Source organism: Scyliorhinus torazame, chromosome 7 (assembly GCF_047496885.1).
Source record: "Scyliorhinus torazame isolate Kashiwa2021f chromosome 7, sScyTor2.1, whole genome shotgun sequence".
Classification (NCBI taxonomy): Eukaryota; Metazoa; Chordata; class Chondrichthyes; order Carcharhiniformes; family Scyliorhinidae; genus Scyliorhinus; species Scyliorhinus torazame.
The window spans coordinates 242,421,189-242,437,452 of record NC_092713.1 but is presented as its reverse complement, the minus strand read 5'-3'; positions in this window follow the sequence as shown (position 1 = coordinate 242,437,452).

Sequence of the window (16,264 nt, the reverse complement as noted above, 5' to 3'; positions counted from 1 at the left end):
TGGCAGGCAGGAAGGTGGTTTAAAGTGTGTCTTCTTCAATGCCAGGAGCATTCGGAATAAGGTGGGTGAACTTGCGGCATGGGTTGGTACCTGGGACTTCGATGTTGTGGCCATTTCGGAGACATGGATAGAGCAGGGACAGGAATGGTTGTTGCAGGTGCCGGGGTTTAGGTCTTCCACGTTTCCTTCATTTAAAAAATATATAAATTTAGAGTACCCAATTTCTTTTTTCCCAATTAAGGGGCAATTTAGCGTGGTCAATTGACCTAATCTGCACATCTTTGAGTTGTGGGTGAAAACCATGGACACAGACAGTGATCCAGGGCCGAGATCGATCCTGGATCCTCGGCACCAGTGCTAACCACTGCACCACCGTGCCGCCTGGTCCTCCACATTTCCTGGGAGGTTATTTAGCAAACATCTAACTTAAAATGATGAATCTCCCTGATACCTGTATTTTGTGTTCGTACTGAGGGTATGATCCAGTTCAGTGAAACATGTCTCAGACCTTGTTTCCACCTAAAATGTGGCATTAATTTTGATCTACTTTGGAAAGATAAAAATATGGCACTTGAACCGAGGGTCTGCAGCTCAATTCATTACTTAACTAACTGGGCTGTCTGCAGGGAAGAACTGATGCATATCGTGCACTTAAATTAGTCCAGTATTTCTTTAAGTTCCATGATAAGCATTAAATTCTACACAAAAGGCTATCCGTTATCTCAAGGTTGTGGTCTCCAGGGTAATTGGTTAACTTTACAGATAATGCAAAAAGCAGGCACATTGTGGAATTCGACTAGGCAACCCAAACTACAGAATGGATTGGACAATATATGTAATTGGGAAATACAATTGCAGATGCAATTTAAGTTACTACATTACGGAAGGATTGGTATTGAGTTAACTAAGGAGGACCATTTTTAAAATTCATTTTCATTGGGTGTTGCTGGTAAGGCTGGCATTTATTAACCACCCCAGGTTTTCCTGATGAAGTGGTGGGCTGCCATTTTTGAATTGCTGACGTCTGTGAGATGAAAAAGCTGCCTGAACTCTTCAGGGGAGTTCCAGGATTTTGACCAAGGAAGTTGGATACTCCAGACAAACCTCCCAGTTGAATTACCCATTACATCTCCAACACCCTCCATTGCATTCTCCAGTATGTATTCATCAAACTTCCTCTTTAAAAACAGCAGTACTGCTGCTTCATGCAAAAACATAGAGCCGGATTCTTCAGTCACGCCCGCCCCAAGATTACCACGGATGGGACGTGGACCATGTGAAAGTTCATTGACCTTGAGCGGGAATTTCTCGTCGCCGGGCAGGCAAGATCGAAGAATCCCGCCTACATTCTCATTACTATCTGTGTGAAAAGAAATTCCTCCGACGTTTTAGGTGTGATTCGTCAATGATAATCTTAGTTATGGACTCCCCCGCATTGAAATGCTTTCCTCCTCAGTCATGTTCTGCTGTGATTGCTATTTCCCTATTTTCCATGTTAATGCAAGTAGTCATTTTTCCAATGCCCTCAAAACATTGTCTTCAGTAACTGACAAATTGATTTCAGAAAGCAGGTGAATTAGGTTTGCAATTACCGTACTAATTCAAAAATTAGGAAATATATTTGGCGCATCAGTCTTTTAAACTCGCCTCCCTAAAGTACTGTCACTGACAGCGTAATAAACTGTTTTGAGACAGACAAATGATCGACTATGGGATCATGCCACCTGCATTGTAATCCATTGTTGTGTGCTTTTGGTTACATAAATATATAACTCTTGTTTCTCATTAATGCTGTAATCACTTTGGAATTTACGCCAATAACTTTAATTTGGAACAGGCTAATTCTGCTGCTAAATAACCAAAAGATAATTTCACTGGGTTAGTGGGCTTAACTTTCATTTCCTGATCAGACTGAGGAAGGACAACTGATGTTCTGCTCCAAAATTTAATCAATGTACAAAATGCAGAAAAGAGCAAATCAACAAATTTAACAATATATATACTTCATTTACTGGAGTCTTGGGTTAAATTACAATACATAAATTTACTTTAGTAGTGGATGAATATATACATAAGGCCAATATATTTGAAAGCACTTCAGAATTACTTTTCAAAATAGTACATCCACAGACTTGCTGTATTCCAAATTAATAAGAATACTGTACTCGGTTATTGTGATCTAAAATGCAATATAGTTTCACAACAGCTGTACAACAAAATGTATGTGGAAAATCACTGATCTGTTAATATCACCAGATTCTTTAAAGTTCAAATATATAGCATTATAAACAAAAGGAACCCAAACCGTCATTAAGAAACTGCAATAAAATTTCTCAGCACAACAATGCAGAATCATAAGCCAAAAAAGGAAAAATATAAGGCTTAATATTTCCTATTTTTTTTCCAAACAAAATGCAACTTTATTTTCATCTTGCAACCAAACATTTACATTGTTCTTCACACTTGAGCATAAAAGCTTGCCATTTTAGCCCTGAACTGCTTTGTGTATGCTTTTGGTGTATTTGCCATGTTCCATCATGTAACAATGATTAGGAAATTACATTTTGGGAAATTGGGAAAATGTATAAACCAATTTTGAGCAGGCAGATTTATTTGGCTGCCGAATGGAACATAGACACGAACTGGAGTGTCCATCCAATACACGGTCAACGTTTGAAGAGTTGGGTAAAACTGAAAGTGTAAGTTACATTACTACAGAATATGATGGAGCAAGGAACTTAAATGTTAATTAACTCTTTGAAGGCTGGAGACATTTTCAATGCTTCATTTGGAATTTACGGCTCCATAGAATATTTCTTACCCTGTAGCCATATACTAAACTGGATTTTGGTAAAATAATGTTATCTCCAATGGGTTAATTAAAAAGGACATACACTTAATATATTGCAAAAAGTATAAAATGGCACTGTTGAAACAATGTTAGCATTTGTCGCACAAACATTACAAAGGATACTATTTAAAGGCAGTGTTGCAATGATAATTTACATGAATGCTGTTGTAGCATTTTTACATCATATACAGCATATGACAGCAAGCAGCAAAGGAGTACTTAGAAAATAATTACACACATCTTACACAACCTTCACAGCTGTAAAGTTTACTACAATAACACTACAAAACATGATTTCCCAAGACCTTCCAGCAAAAAAAGCCTTCCAATATGTAAGTGATTCCATAGCTAAACATTTACAATTGTAAAACCACCTATATACTGAATAAACCTTTTAAATATAAAGTAGAAATGACCCATACCTCTTGGCAAGGAGGGGAGTGGACAGTTTTAACCAAATATTTTTGCCGTTCTATAGCAATTTATGATATTTAATACTGAGCAGTTCTCGTGCATACCACATGTGCAGTGATTGTTAATATGATCGGCTCCGATTTAATCAGTAACTGCCACCTGTTGTTGTGTTACGGTGTTTTATTACATTTTGACTAGCTTACTGTTGTGGCTTGAAGTATTAAGTTTGTTTGAATGCACGATTAAATGAAAGCTGTTTCAATCTTTTGTGTGTAACAATTGCGTTGGACTTCAACGGTTTAACAAAAGGCGCTACATCCATACAGGCATTGTCCACAACCCATCCTAATAGCTGGGTACAACAATTGACTAGAGATTTAACAATACAGTACCATAAAACTATTCTGCTTATTCTGTGACCATGATGAATAAATTAATAAAGCATTGGATGAGAAATAGCAATTAACTCCCCATATTCTTTCCACAATCTTAATTTGAGTATTAACAAGTTTCCACTGGCAGAAGGTTCAGTGACTTGTGGACTGATTTAAGATAACTGGCAAAAGCAGTAAGGCGAAGATGAGTGTTGCTCTTAAGACAACAAGCTGTTATCTGAAATGCACTGTGTGGAACGGTGATGGAAGAAGATTCAAGATTAAGTTTGACAGGGGAATTGGAAATGTTTTCTTCTTGAGGTGAATAACCATTTGTCGGGAGAAAACAAGAGAAGAGACACATTATTGAACAGCTTTCTAAAGGATAATACTGGCACAATGGGCTGATTGACTTCATACTGTGTTGTATGATTCTAGGTGTACCTTGTAAAATAACATCTTGAAATTTCTTGAAAAACTTCAGAATATTGAGCAATGTACATTGTACGTTCCTGACCCGTTGCACACTTCAATTTTTTCAGGATGGAAATAATGATCTATATAGTGCTAATAACTTTTTCAGACTTGTTTTATTTCACTAACTTTACTGAGAGTAAATGGTTGACACATTGGGTTGAATTTTAACTCCAAAAAATGGATGTGTTGGAGTCATGTCGGAGGTTCAAATACAAAGAATCTGGGACAGGAGCCAAAATTGCTTCAAACCCATCAACATAACAAGGCTGTCTCTCTTCATTTTAACAGTTGGTCAAATACAGGGTTTCCTGTAACTTGGGAATATCAGCAGAGGTTGGGCACAGCCAGGGGGAACAAGTTTCCTCCAGATCCAACAAACTAGCCAGCTAAACCCTCCCCGCCCACTACCAATTGCTCCCTGCTCCCATTTGGCCAACAAACACTTCCTCCAGACTGTCATCTAACCCCTCTGCCCACCCACCAAACTGACCACCATCAGACATTCCAATTACAATCCATCTGCTTGCTTCTTTCTCCACCCCCCACCCAGCAATTGGGAGACCTCCAGTGTGAATCTCCGACCGCATTGTGCTCTCATATGAATGGCCTCCAGCGAGCCCCCAACAGTCTCCGCGCCTCCTGGGATTGTCTGGAGCCCCACGAAACGTCAGAGTTGGAACCCCCCCCCCCCACAACCCCCCCACATTGGTGGGACAGAATGACCTTCACGGAAGTAGGTCATATACCTACTTACGACCTACCTGTGATGGGTCCAACGGCCTCCCTCAATTGAAACGTGCCCATAAAATGAGGGAGGAGGGGGGGGGTTTAAAGGGTGGGTTGGGGGTGGTCAGGTAAGAAGGGGCTTCAGGTTGATGGGTCTTAGAAGCAAGGGGGTGCTGTAAGGGGGCTTTGTGGGGGGGGGGGGGTTGAAGAGGTGGGATCCCCAGGGACCTCATAGTGGAGTATCCTCACTTGGAGAGTGTGGGTAGTGTCATGTGTGGCAAGTCCACATTGATTCTTACCAACATTTACAGATGCATCATAGAAAGCACACTACCTGGCTGCATCACAGCTTGGTATGGCAACTGCTCGGCCCAAGTCCGTAAGAAACTACAAACAGTTGTGAACACAGCCCAGTCCATCATGCAAACCCGCCTCCCATTCATTGACTTTGTCTACACCTCCTGCTGCCTTGGGAAAGCGGGCAGCATAAACAAAGATCCCCGTTTATTCTCTACTCCAACTTCTTCCATCTGGCAGGAGATACAAAAGTCTGAGAACATGCACGAACAGACTCAACAGTTTCTTCTCAGCTGCTACCAGACTCCTAAACGACTGGTTTCTCCGCACCCCAATGGCAAAATCACGGCCGGCGCCGGGGTGGAGAATCCAGTTTGACACTAATCGGGCCCGGCGCCGGTCCTGCGATTCTCCGGGCACCGAAAATCGGAGTCACCAGGGAGTATGCCATGCCGCCGGAGGCCATTGTCAGAGACCCACTCAGCAATCCTCCGCCCCCATCTTGCCGAGTTCCCGACAGCATGGAACTAACCTGATATTGCCGGTCGGGGTTCTCGCATGGCGGATCGCTCTGGTCTGGGACGGGCGGATCGGAGGCCAAAGGGGGGCTTTTTGGCAGCCGGAGAGTGCCTTTGCAGGGGTCTCCTTTGTGAGTCTACCTTTACGGTCCGCTTCTGCCATGGAGCACGGCGCGGCCGCTGGAGGCCGCCGCCGTGCGCATGCGCGGCCTCTGGCCCGGAAGTGCGGTGGCCCGTATGTGCAGTGAAAGCTGCAAGATTTACTCCGAGTCCCTGCTAAACCCCTGCAGGGCTATGTATTCTTTTCACTTTTTTGCAGGATTTTCCGGAGTAAAACCCCTCAGTTTTGAGGCCGGCGTGGGGACATATTCTCAATAATGGAGAATCCAGCCCAGCATCTTCCCCGCTGTTACCAGACTCCTGAATGTCTCTTATGGACTGAACTGAACTCTTCACACATCATCTCTATTGAGTAATGCTGCACTCCACCTGCTCACCTTTTGCCTGTGCCTACATAGTTACATTGTGTATTTATGTATGTATCGAATGATTGATCAGCACTATATGCAAGACAATACTTTTCACTGTACCTCGGTACACGTGACGGTAAAACAAATCCAAATCCAAATATGTAGCTGAGTCATGATAGTTACTGAACCCTTGTGTCCTCTCAGGGGCATCTGTCAATCTCCCCATTGGAAGTGTTTGCAAAATGCGTTAGTAACCATACTCCTTCCAAGACAGCATGGAGTTTGATGTGCTCACTAGTCTTGGAGGGTAACTGTAATTGTTTCACAAATTAGAAGGTTACCTTCATTGGTAGTGCCAAAGCACAAGGCCAGCATCCATGATGGTCTCCCAGCCAAGTGGGCAACTCAGTCTCGACTGAAAGTTTCTCATAAAGGTGGCAATGCCTGCATCAAGTCCTTTGACACAGCCACTGTGCTGTTTGTGCAGACTTTCACTTCCCAGAGTGATTGCAACTGATCTTTGCAAAGATTTGGGCCTAATGACTCATGAGGTTGAAGGTACAAGTCTGTAGATGGAATTTGTTCTCGATGTTACTGGTTGTAAAAGCATTTCAGTGCACTGGTGTGGCACGAAGGGACAAAAGGAATGTGTCTGTGTCTCACTGCCTGTACCATGATCCTCCTGGAATCTGGTGGTCATCAGTGAGGCATGGGCATGTTTTCCACGTCATGCTTCTTTGATGGCATCCTCATATAGAAGTCGACCCACATCTCCAATTCAGTTCCTGCCCTTCCTGTTCTTCATCCCCCAATTCAGGTTCCTGCCCTTCCTGTTCTTCATCCGAGCAGCTCTCAGCCTTCTCCATGTCTCCCTTTGGCAAGGAGTCCCCACCCCCCACTTTGAAGTGCCAGGTTGTGAAGAGTGCAACAGATTATGATGGTGATGGATACCATCTGTAGATAGTACTGCAGAGGTCCACCTGAGCAGCCCAGACATTGGAAGCATATCTTCAGGGTGCCAATGGTCTTCTCAATAATGGATCGTGTCACCTTGGCGCAGATTGTATCTCTCCTCCAAGTGACTCAGAGGACAAAGCATGGGTGTCATGAGCCATCAACTGAGCAGGTACCTCTTATCCCCAAGCAGCTATGTCTGTAATCACTGAGGTCCTTTGCAAATCTGACGCACCTGGAAGTGACTCAATGTATGAGTCATGAGAACTCAGGGTATCTGGCACACACATGCTCAATGTGCTTCCGATAATTGCACACCAGTTGGATGTTGTTGGAGTGGAACCCTTTCCTGTTAATGAATATCAGAGTTTGGTGCCCATGTGCTCTCAATGCCATGTGCGCATTCGATTTCCCGCTGTACTCTAAGGATGCCTGAGATAACTGCAAACCCCATAAATGTAGCCGCCTAGCTACCTTAATCAAGAGTGAACTTCACATAATGATGAGCCTTACTGTAGAGGGAATCTGTCACCTCCTTGAAACATTTATGTGCTGAGGACTGTGAGGTGCCGTATAGATCCCCTGTCGATCCCTGGAATGATCCTTAGGCAAAGAAATTGAGTGCGGTTGTGACCTTCAGCGCCAGCTGGCAGGGGATGTCCTCCCAGTTCATAGGGCTCCATCATGCAAATCTGGCAGATGTAATCCAGCACCTTTCTTACCAAGTGCAGATGCACAAGACATTGTCGCTCATCTCCAGATAGGAAAGTCTTTTATAGGCAGTTGCGAGTCTGTGGGTTGGGTCTAACCTCCTCATTCTCTGGGTGTTGCTGGAGCTCTGCTGGAATATGGATCTCAGGCCGGGCCTCCTCCCGAGCCTGTTCAATTGGATCACTGCCATCAAGAAGGCCGCATTGAACAGAGGCTCTATTTTTCAATACTCCTTCTCCCTGAGGACTGCTAGATGCAAGAGCTGAACAAATACTGGGCTAAAATAGTAGACCTCACACTCATAAACAGAAAGCCAATGTTAACTACTGGAAATGCATCTGCGCTAACAGCTTTTCAGTGAAACGGCCTTGCAGCTGAGGCACAAACTCACATATTTAGGTAATCGTGATACCAACCTTGAGACTTGACATCACAAAGGTTGAGAGAGGTTTGGACATATTCATGAAATGTGCCACCCTCCCAAAATCACTGCACAATCTCTGATTTGTTATGCTGACCGAGCTCAACTTGCACGTCAGCAATGACCGAATACCCTTTGGTCCATGATCCATGCCAGTTGAAGAAAGCACATCAGAGGCTTTCATGATCTGATAGATATGCAGCAGCTGAGATTCCTTAATGGTTGCCTGCATTTTCCATTCACATATACATCTCTGTTAAAGCTCAAATGGAGCAACTATATTGTGTAGCCAGTGACTCCTATAGTCTCCCGTTACGACGCAACAAAAGGCAATGGCTCCAATTCCACCTTCTCAAGACAATCTTCCACTTTTCTCGCAACTCTGACTCTATTTCGATCTTATTTTCCAATTTCAGTATCAAAGTGCGCAAAAGCTTTGAGCTTTCAAGATGATGATGCTGTACTTTTATTTTCTGGCAAGTTGGATCCTTCCGATATCAATGTTCGGCTCCCTCCAACCTTCCAGGAGCCCCATGATGTGCCGTTATCTCCAATCTTCCAGTTTATCTCCAACATCCTCCAGTGATCCTGGATTCCATTGTAATTGTGATCGACACATTCCAACACTCCCACCTGGACCTATAACTGTTGACACCCCGTTCCCAATGTGGATCTTACCCTTCCCTACCTCAAGGCTGTGTCCATAGGCATGTACAAAGGAAACACCCACAGGAGAGTTTTGAATCACCCTCTCTGCAATACATATGCATTCCCCAGACTGCAAGTGCCTCCCCTAACCATGACCATCCCATCTGCAGCCTAGTACCAGGCCAGACAAGTCCATAACCACTGACTGTAAGACCATGTCCACACCCTGGACACCAAGCTGTGCCTTATCCCAATTGAGTACACGGGCCTTGCCTCTCCCTGGAGTGGGGCTACAATGTGCATGCCATGCAGAGCTCTTTAGCATGACCTGCAAAGACCCATGATTGCCTGTAATCTCTCACCCTGACTACAAGGTTCACTAAACACCAGGACTGCCATTAATCTCTTACCCCAACCTCTTGGCCCCAGAACAGGGACCATAACTATCTTCAATGAGTTCTTCCATTCCTTTTTTCCCCTCCATGAGTCTGTGTTACCTGTCCCTCATGTGCAAGCCTTGGTGAAAGTCCGGAGCAGCGGTAGGCTTTGCACGTTGCACTCAGCTTGAACTCAGGAGCAAAGTGAGGGCTGACAGCTGCATGCCATTCATTTACAAATGTGATGGCGACCAGTCTAATTTCCCACTGACGTGGCACGAGATTGGGAGATGGAATGTGATTCCGACGAGCATTCATGACATGGTAATGCATGCAAATAGCTTTCCCACCATGGACCAGCAGGAACGTCGACATGCCATTAGCCGACCATAAAAGTGACAAAGAGAAAATTCTGAAGTGATTTCCTGCTGGTGAAATCCGGTTTATGGACCCTCTCAGCATTTCCCGTTCTCACCTGCCACGAAACCCGTCCACTCAACTGTATCCAATTAAAATAGAATGCTTTTGAAATTAAACTATTCCTTTATTAGAGCTGTTACTATCATAACTTTGATGAGTCCTCCACGGATCCTGGACTGAGTTACGCTGAAAGTTTGATCAAGATGCATTGAACAAGAGGCAGAACGCTAGGTCACCGGATATCTCTCTGATGTGCAAAAAGCATCTTCTGTGTGATTTCTCCTTACACTGTTAGAATTTTTACTTGTTTAAAAATATCAGGAAGGTATTGGCCAGAATGTTACCAGCCCTGTGGAGGCAGCTTTGGAAATGGGGGTGGGAGCCATGGAAATTTGGAATCCAGGACACCCAACCGGTTCCATGAAATGTTTCTGCTTCTGTGTGAATTTGCCAGAGTTGGGCTCCCAGAGGTATTGGCTTCCCATCCAGCAGTGCCTGTACTTAATAGGGCAATTGCCCCTTTTCGGGCAATGCATTGGAATTTTCCCAATGACACATGGGTCTCCCTGCACGCCCCCCCCGCCCCCGCTAAATTGTTCTGAAAGTGAACAGAGACCAGGTTTTATGAGTTACAATACATGAAGGGATGAACTAGAGGTCATAATTTTTAGAGAGGATCAATATAGTTGAGAAGGTTAAAGCACTGCTATATAGAGAAGTATTGGAGGATGTAACACATTTAGGGATGAAAGGAAGGAGAGAGGTGGAATTACTGTACTGGTTACAGATAAAATAACGGCAGTAGCAGAATGTAAACATATACATACAAGCAAGCTTCATAGAAGGGAAGATGGTGCCAGGGGAGTGTTGGAAGCTAATGTTGTTTCCAGAAGGGATAGAGAACAACAGAGGGCAGTACAGTAGCACAGTGGTTAGCACAGTTGCTTCACAGCTCCAGGGTCCCAGGTTTGATTCCCGGCTTGCGTCATTGTCTGTGTGGAGTCTGCATATCCTCCCCGTGTCTGCGTGGGTTTCCTCCGGGTGCTCCGTTTCCTCCCACAGTCCAAAGGTTAGGTGGATTGGCCACACTAAATTGCCCTTAGTGTCCAAAAAAAAGGTTAGGTGGTGTTACTGGGTTACGGGGATAGGTTGGAAGTGTGGGCTTAAATCGGGTGCTCTTTCCAAGGGCCAGTGGAGATTTGATGGGCCGAATGGCCTCCTTCTGCACTGTAAATTCTATGCTAACACCTGGAAACTGTAGGCCAGTCAGCTATCATTAGTGATAGCATGATAGATATTGGAATCCATACGAAAAGAAATGATGTAAGAGTATCACGATGCAAGTTATTCTTTGATCGTAAGAAGTTATTCACTTTGGTTGTCAGAATAAAAAAGCAGATATTTTTTAAAAGGTGAGATACTTGTAAGTGTTGATGTTCAAGGAGACTTGGGTGTACTTGTAGTTATTCTAGTGTTGGAAGAACAGAATTGATCTATTAAGGCTGCTCCGCTATTCAAAAGGATCATGGCTGATCTTGGGTTTAAACTCCATTTTCCCACCCCCTCCGCATATTCCTTAATACCCTGAGACCAAAACTCTATCTAGCCCAGCTGTAAATGTTTCAATGAAGGAGCATCCACAATTCTCGGGGGTAGAGAGAGAATTCCAAAGGCTCACTATCCTTTGAGGGAAGTAATTTATCTTCATCTCAGTCCTAAATGATTGGCCCTTTATCCAGGGACTGTGCTCCCGTGTTTTAGATTCCCCCACCAGTGGAAACAATCTCTCAAGCTATCAAACTCCTTCAGAATTTTGTAGGTCGCCTCTCATTCTTCCAACCTCCAGAGAATATAAGCCAAGTTTACTCGGCCTCTTATCATAGGACCCCCACCCCCGCATCCCAGAGACCAATATCATGAACCTTTGCCTTCAAAGCAAGTCTATCCTTTTTTAAATGTGGAGAGAACATTGCACACAGTATTCCACACGTGGTCTCACTAACACCCTGTGCAAATGTAGTAAGACTTCTTTATTTGAGTACTCCAATCCCCTTTCAATAAAGATCAATAGGCAATTTACCTTCCTCATTGCCTGCTGCACCTGCATGCTAACTTTCTGCATTCCTTGTACTAGCACACTTACGTCTCGTTGAACACCATCATTTACAAGTTTCTCATATTTTAAAAAATGTTCTGCATTTTTATTTTTATGACAAAAGTGAATAAGCTTCATGCTTCCCTGTCTTATACTCCATCTGCCATCTTATTGCTGATACACTGAAGATGGAAGTCAAAGGGACAAAGAACCAGAATCCTGATACAGATTGTCGTTTTGGGTGTTCTGGTTCACAAACAAGCCAACAATGCTGGAAGTGGTGTAACGCTATTTTATTGACTGTTCAACAATGCTAACATACTGTAAACGTGGGTATAAGCAATACCAGCTTAACTGTGGACCCTTTCCTATCACTAGCTATGGTGAGGCACTCAGCACATGGTGAATGTCTGTGATGCGGGCTGTGAGCTCTGTGCTATTATAGAATTTACAGTGCAGAAGGAGGCCATTCGGCCCATCGAGTCTGCACCGGCTCTTGGAAAGAGCACCCTACCCAAGGTCAACACCCCCACCCTATCCCCATAACCCAGTAACCCCACCCAACACTAAGGGCAATTTTGGACACTAAGGGCAATTTAGCATGGCCAATCCACCTAACCTGCACATCTTTGGACTGTGGGAGGAAACCAGAGCACCCGGAGGAAACCCACGCACACACGGGGAGGATGTGCAGACTCCACACAGACAGTGACCCAAGCCGGAATCGAACCTGGGACCCTGGAGCTGTGAAGCAATTGTGCTATCCACAATGCTACCGTGCTGCTCTGAGCTGGCTGCTGCTAGAATGAGCGGGAACTTTCCTGTCCTCTGTCTTTATAGTGCTTGTGCTCTCACTGGTGATTGGTTGCGGTATTATGTATGCTGGTTGGTTGTACTGCATGTCCATCAGTGTGTGTATGTGATTGCACCATAATGTACTGATGCATATTATGACACAGATCACTGAAGTTAAAGAAAGGAGCAGAGAGGCTCCCAATTAATGACAGAGCTGCAAGGTGCTGACCTGTAGAAGTTAGTTCGTGAGAAGCCAGACATTCCGGGCGCAATTCTCCGGAAAGATTTCTAAGTGTGGTTGCAAGCGGGAACTGTCACGAGCTTCCCGGCACTCAGCCCAGCGATTCAATGAATCCACTTAACGAGACCCCACGCTCGGGGAGTGTGACCAGGAAGGCTGGCCTCCCATGTCGAAAGAAAATCAAGATCTACACCGACACTGGGTAGCACGGGTGAGTTGACACCAACAGCCCCCTCCTCAACCCACCACTCCATCCCCCACGCCCCCGAGACCTTTACACCCCCGAAGCAAACATCCACCCCCACAACTCCCCGATGGTCCCCAATCCTCCCTTCACCCCCCCTCTCCCTTCAACACCCCCACCCCCTCTCCATCACTGCAAACCACGCATGTGGCAAATGATGCCCTCTCTGTGTCTTCGCAGGAGAAGTTCTCCCACAATCGCTGGGAGAGGGACCAGTTGGGCAGAGACGTGCCGGACATATGAATCATCACCACCTTAGAGGAGCGTGCCCTGGAGGTGGCGGGGGTGGCCAATGACGGAGCAGTCACCAACGAGGAGGCTGGCAGATGCTGCAGAGGAGAGGATCCACTGGGCCCCACCTGGAGGACCTGTCAATCGTGAGTTGTCATTGCCATACTGACTGACCCATCCCTCCCAATGACCACCGAATTGCCCTCTCTCCTGCCTCCCAGGAGAACACCTCAGAGGAGAGCTCTGAGTAAGACCCAATCGACATATCATAGCTGTCTTCACCCCCTCCGCCAGCGCAGATATATGCATCTCAGTGGGAAAAAGTAGTAGTCAGGCTTCTGGGGCACAATCTGGTGAGCACACACAGTTGTTGATGTACATCAGGTGGAGGCAGGAACCCTCAGGCAAGACAGCAGTTGGAGGGCTACTGAATTCCAGGACCCAGCTGTGTCCCAGCCTGATGCTGAGCCTCTAGTACAGGTTTATCCGGAGCTGATGGAGACATTAGGGAGTGGCCAGGACATTCAGAGGGAGATGTCAGTGACACTCCAGCAGGTTCATAGTCGTTTGGAGGAATCTCAGAGGCTACGGGCGCAGGAGATGTCGCCAGCAATGCATGGCACCGAGGCCAACACTGATAGGGTGGTGACCGCAGTGGAGAGCCTGGTCCACGACGTCAGCATCTTGAGTGAAGGTGTCCAAGGCATGGCGCAGTCGATGACGGCCATAACTGAAGGTCTCGACAGAATGTCCGACTCGCTGGGGGATGTGACCAAGTACCAGGCTGACCTTGATGATGTCCCGCTCTCAGATGGGAATGGCCAAGGCACTGTGGAGCTTGTCACAGTCGCAGGTGGGCATTGTCGAGGCACTGCAGAACATGTCCCAATCACTGAGGAGCATCGCCAAGGGTGTTGATACCTTGGTGCAGACATCGGGGAGCCGCCAGGGCTGGCAGAGCCAGATGGTGCAGGTGCAGCCGGAGCTTGAACCAGCTGCCCTTCCATCCCAAGGTGAACCCTGGGGCCCTATGGGCACTGAGCTGCAGGAGGGGTGCTGGGTGCCAACCTGGACCTGTCCCATGGAGTGGGGATAGTGGTCACCAACCCCCCGAGTTCCACATCTCTGATGAGGCCGTGTCTCGAGGTCAGCACTGGGGACAGGGCGGCACGGCTTTGCATGTGCCGTTGACAAGTTGGCAGTGGCCCTCTGGCTCCAGAGCTCCTGCAGGATGCCCACCAGGGGCATTGCAGGTCATGAGACGAGGTAAGCAGCTGGCTGCCTCCACCTCAGATGTGCATCCTGGAGGGACTCCTGAACATAGTGATAGAACGAGGAGGGTTAAGCATGTTGAGGATCACTGAGGGCACAGGGGGAGGGGGCAGAGTGTGGGGCGGATAAGGGGGTGGGAGGGGGGGGGAGAGTGGGGCGGCACCACCGGGAATGGTGAATTGTGTGATATCTATGACACATTTAAAACCTTTGAGCACAGTCAGTATGATGTCTCTGTCACTTTCATCTGCAATGTGGGCTGACCTCCAAACCCTTGGCCTATCCCTCTAGGCATCTCCCCCTCCCCGTAGCACTCACCCACCCTCCGACTGTGGATATGTTCCCGGAACTGTGTCCCATCCCCTGGGTGTTTGAATGTTGGCTGGTACATGTGTAGTGTTACCTTCCACAGTGCTCATGCACAGTGTCCATGCATCAAGGTGTGATTGGGATGATAGACAATGATTCCCACATGCTACATGGTCTGCCCACCCACGGGAATTCAATTAGGTTGTGTGAAGTGCTCACTTAACCACGATTGGCAATTCCCTATTAGCAATAGCCTTCAGCCGCATGGTCAGAGGCCTCGGCAGTCGGTGGGGGTTATGGATGGTCGGTGTGGCAGATGGGCAGGGACTAGGGTTGCCCCTGGAATAGGTACACACAACCCAGGGGTTGGCACACTGGTGCAATGCACGGTTGTCCCCCCCCCAGCATCTCCCCCCCCCTCCCACTCTCCCCATTCCCATGGCGGGCCACTCCTGCGGAGAGTGCCCCTCCCCCAAACCCAGTATCCCCCCACCCCCCGCAAACCACTGGGGCGGCAAGTCCAGCGTGCCTGGGCTCCTGGTCTGTAAGCTAGGATAGCTACTCACCTCCTCGGCTCCCACAGGAGCCTTCCGCCAGGTACACGTTTTTCAATAGGAGTACTGACCATTGGATATTATTGGCTCCCGTTACTTGTATGGAATTAGGACGTCAGTGGTGATAATTGGTTCCTCGCCACGCTACGGCAGGATCCCGACTTCGCCTACGGGAGCGGGCCAGTTGCATCATTAACTGGCGCCTGGCGTGGTACTTGTTTTCAGCCTCTCCGGCTATTCACCAGCCTCGTTTCATTCGAGCGAGAGCGCAGTGAGACCGGACATTCACGCCCAGAGTTCCAGTGGAACCAGTTGGCTCAAGCGTCTGGGGGTTTTAATGAGAAACCCATAGAAGTTGTTTTGGCTGGTGTCTGTCACTTGGTTTCAGAGTGTGGAGTATCTGACCACATTTTACCTATTGGTTTGCATGGACTGTGTATTTACTGAGAACATTGAGTATAAGGTATATTATGTAACTTGTGTTACCCTTACAAATCTGTGTATATATCTGTGATGGTACAGCTGGGGTGAAGGAGCAGTGTATTATAGTCCATCTTTTCATATTTGATAAAGGGTGCGATTTAACAGAAAAAAAGTAGTGCCGGGCACTCTGTATTTATTCCGGGCCTTGACAGGGAACGCCCTGCTGTGGCCACATTTAGCCACATTTCCTGCACTGAAAAGCTCTGATGCCCTGATCTCTCAACCTCCTGATGTGACCCGCGGACCCCCCTAATGCCCCAACTCACCTGTTGCAGGGTGTTCGAGTCCCCCGCACCCCACCTCACATGGACAGGGCATGCCAGGCCTGATCCACGACACGGGAAAAATGTCACCTGGGCACCTTGCCTTACCAGCCTGGCAC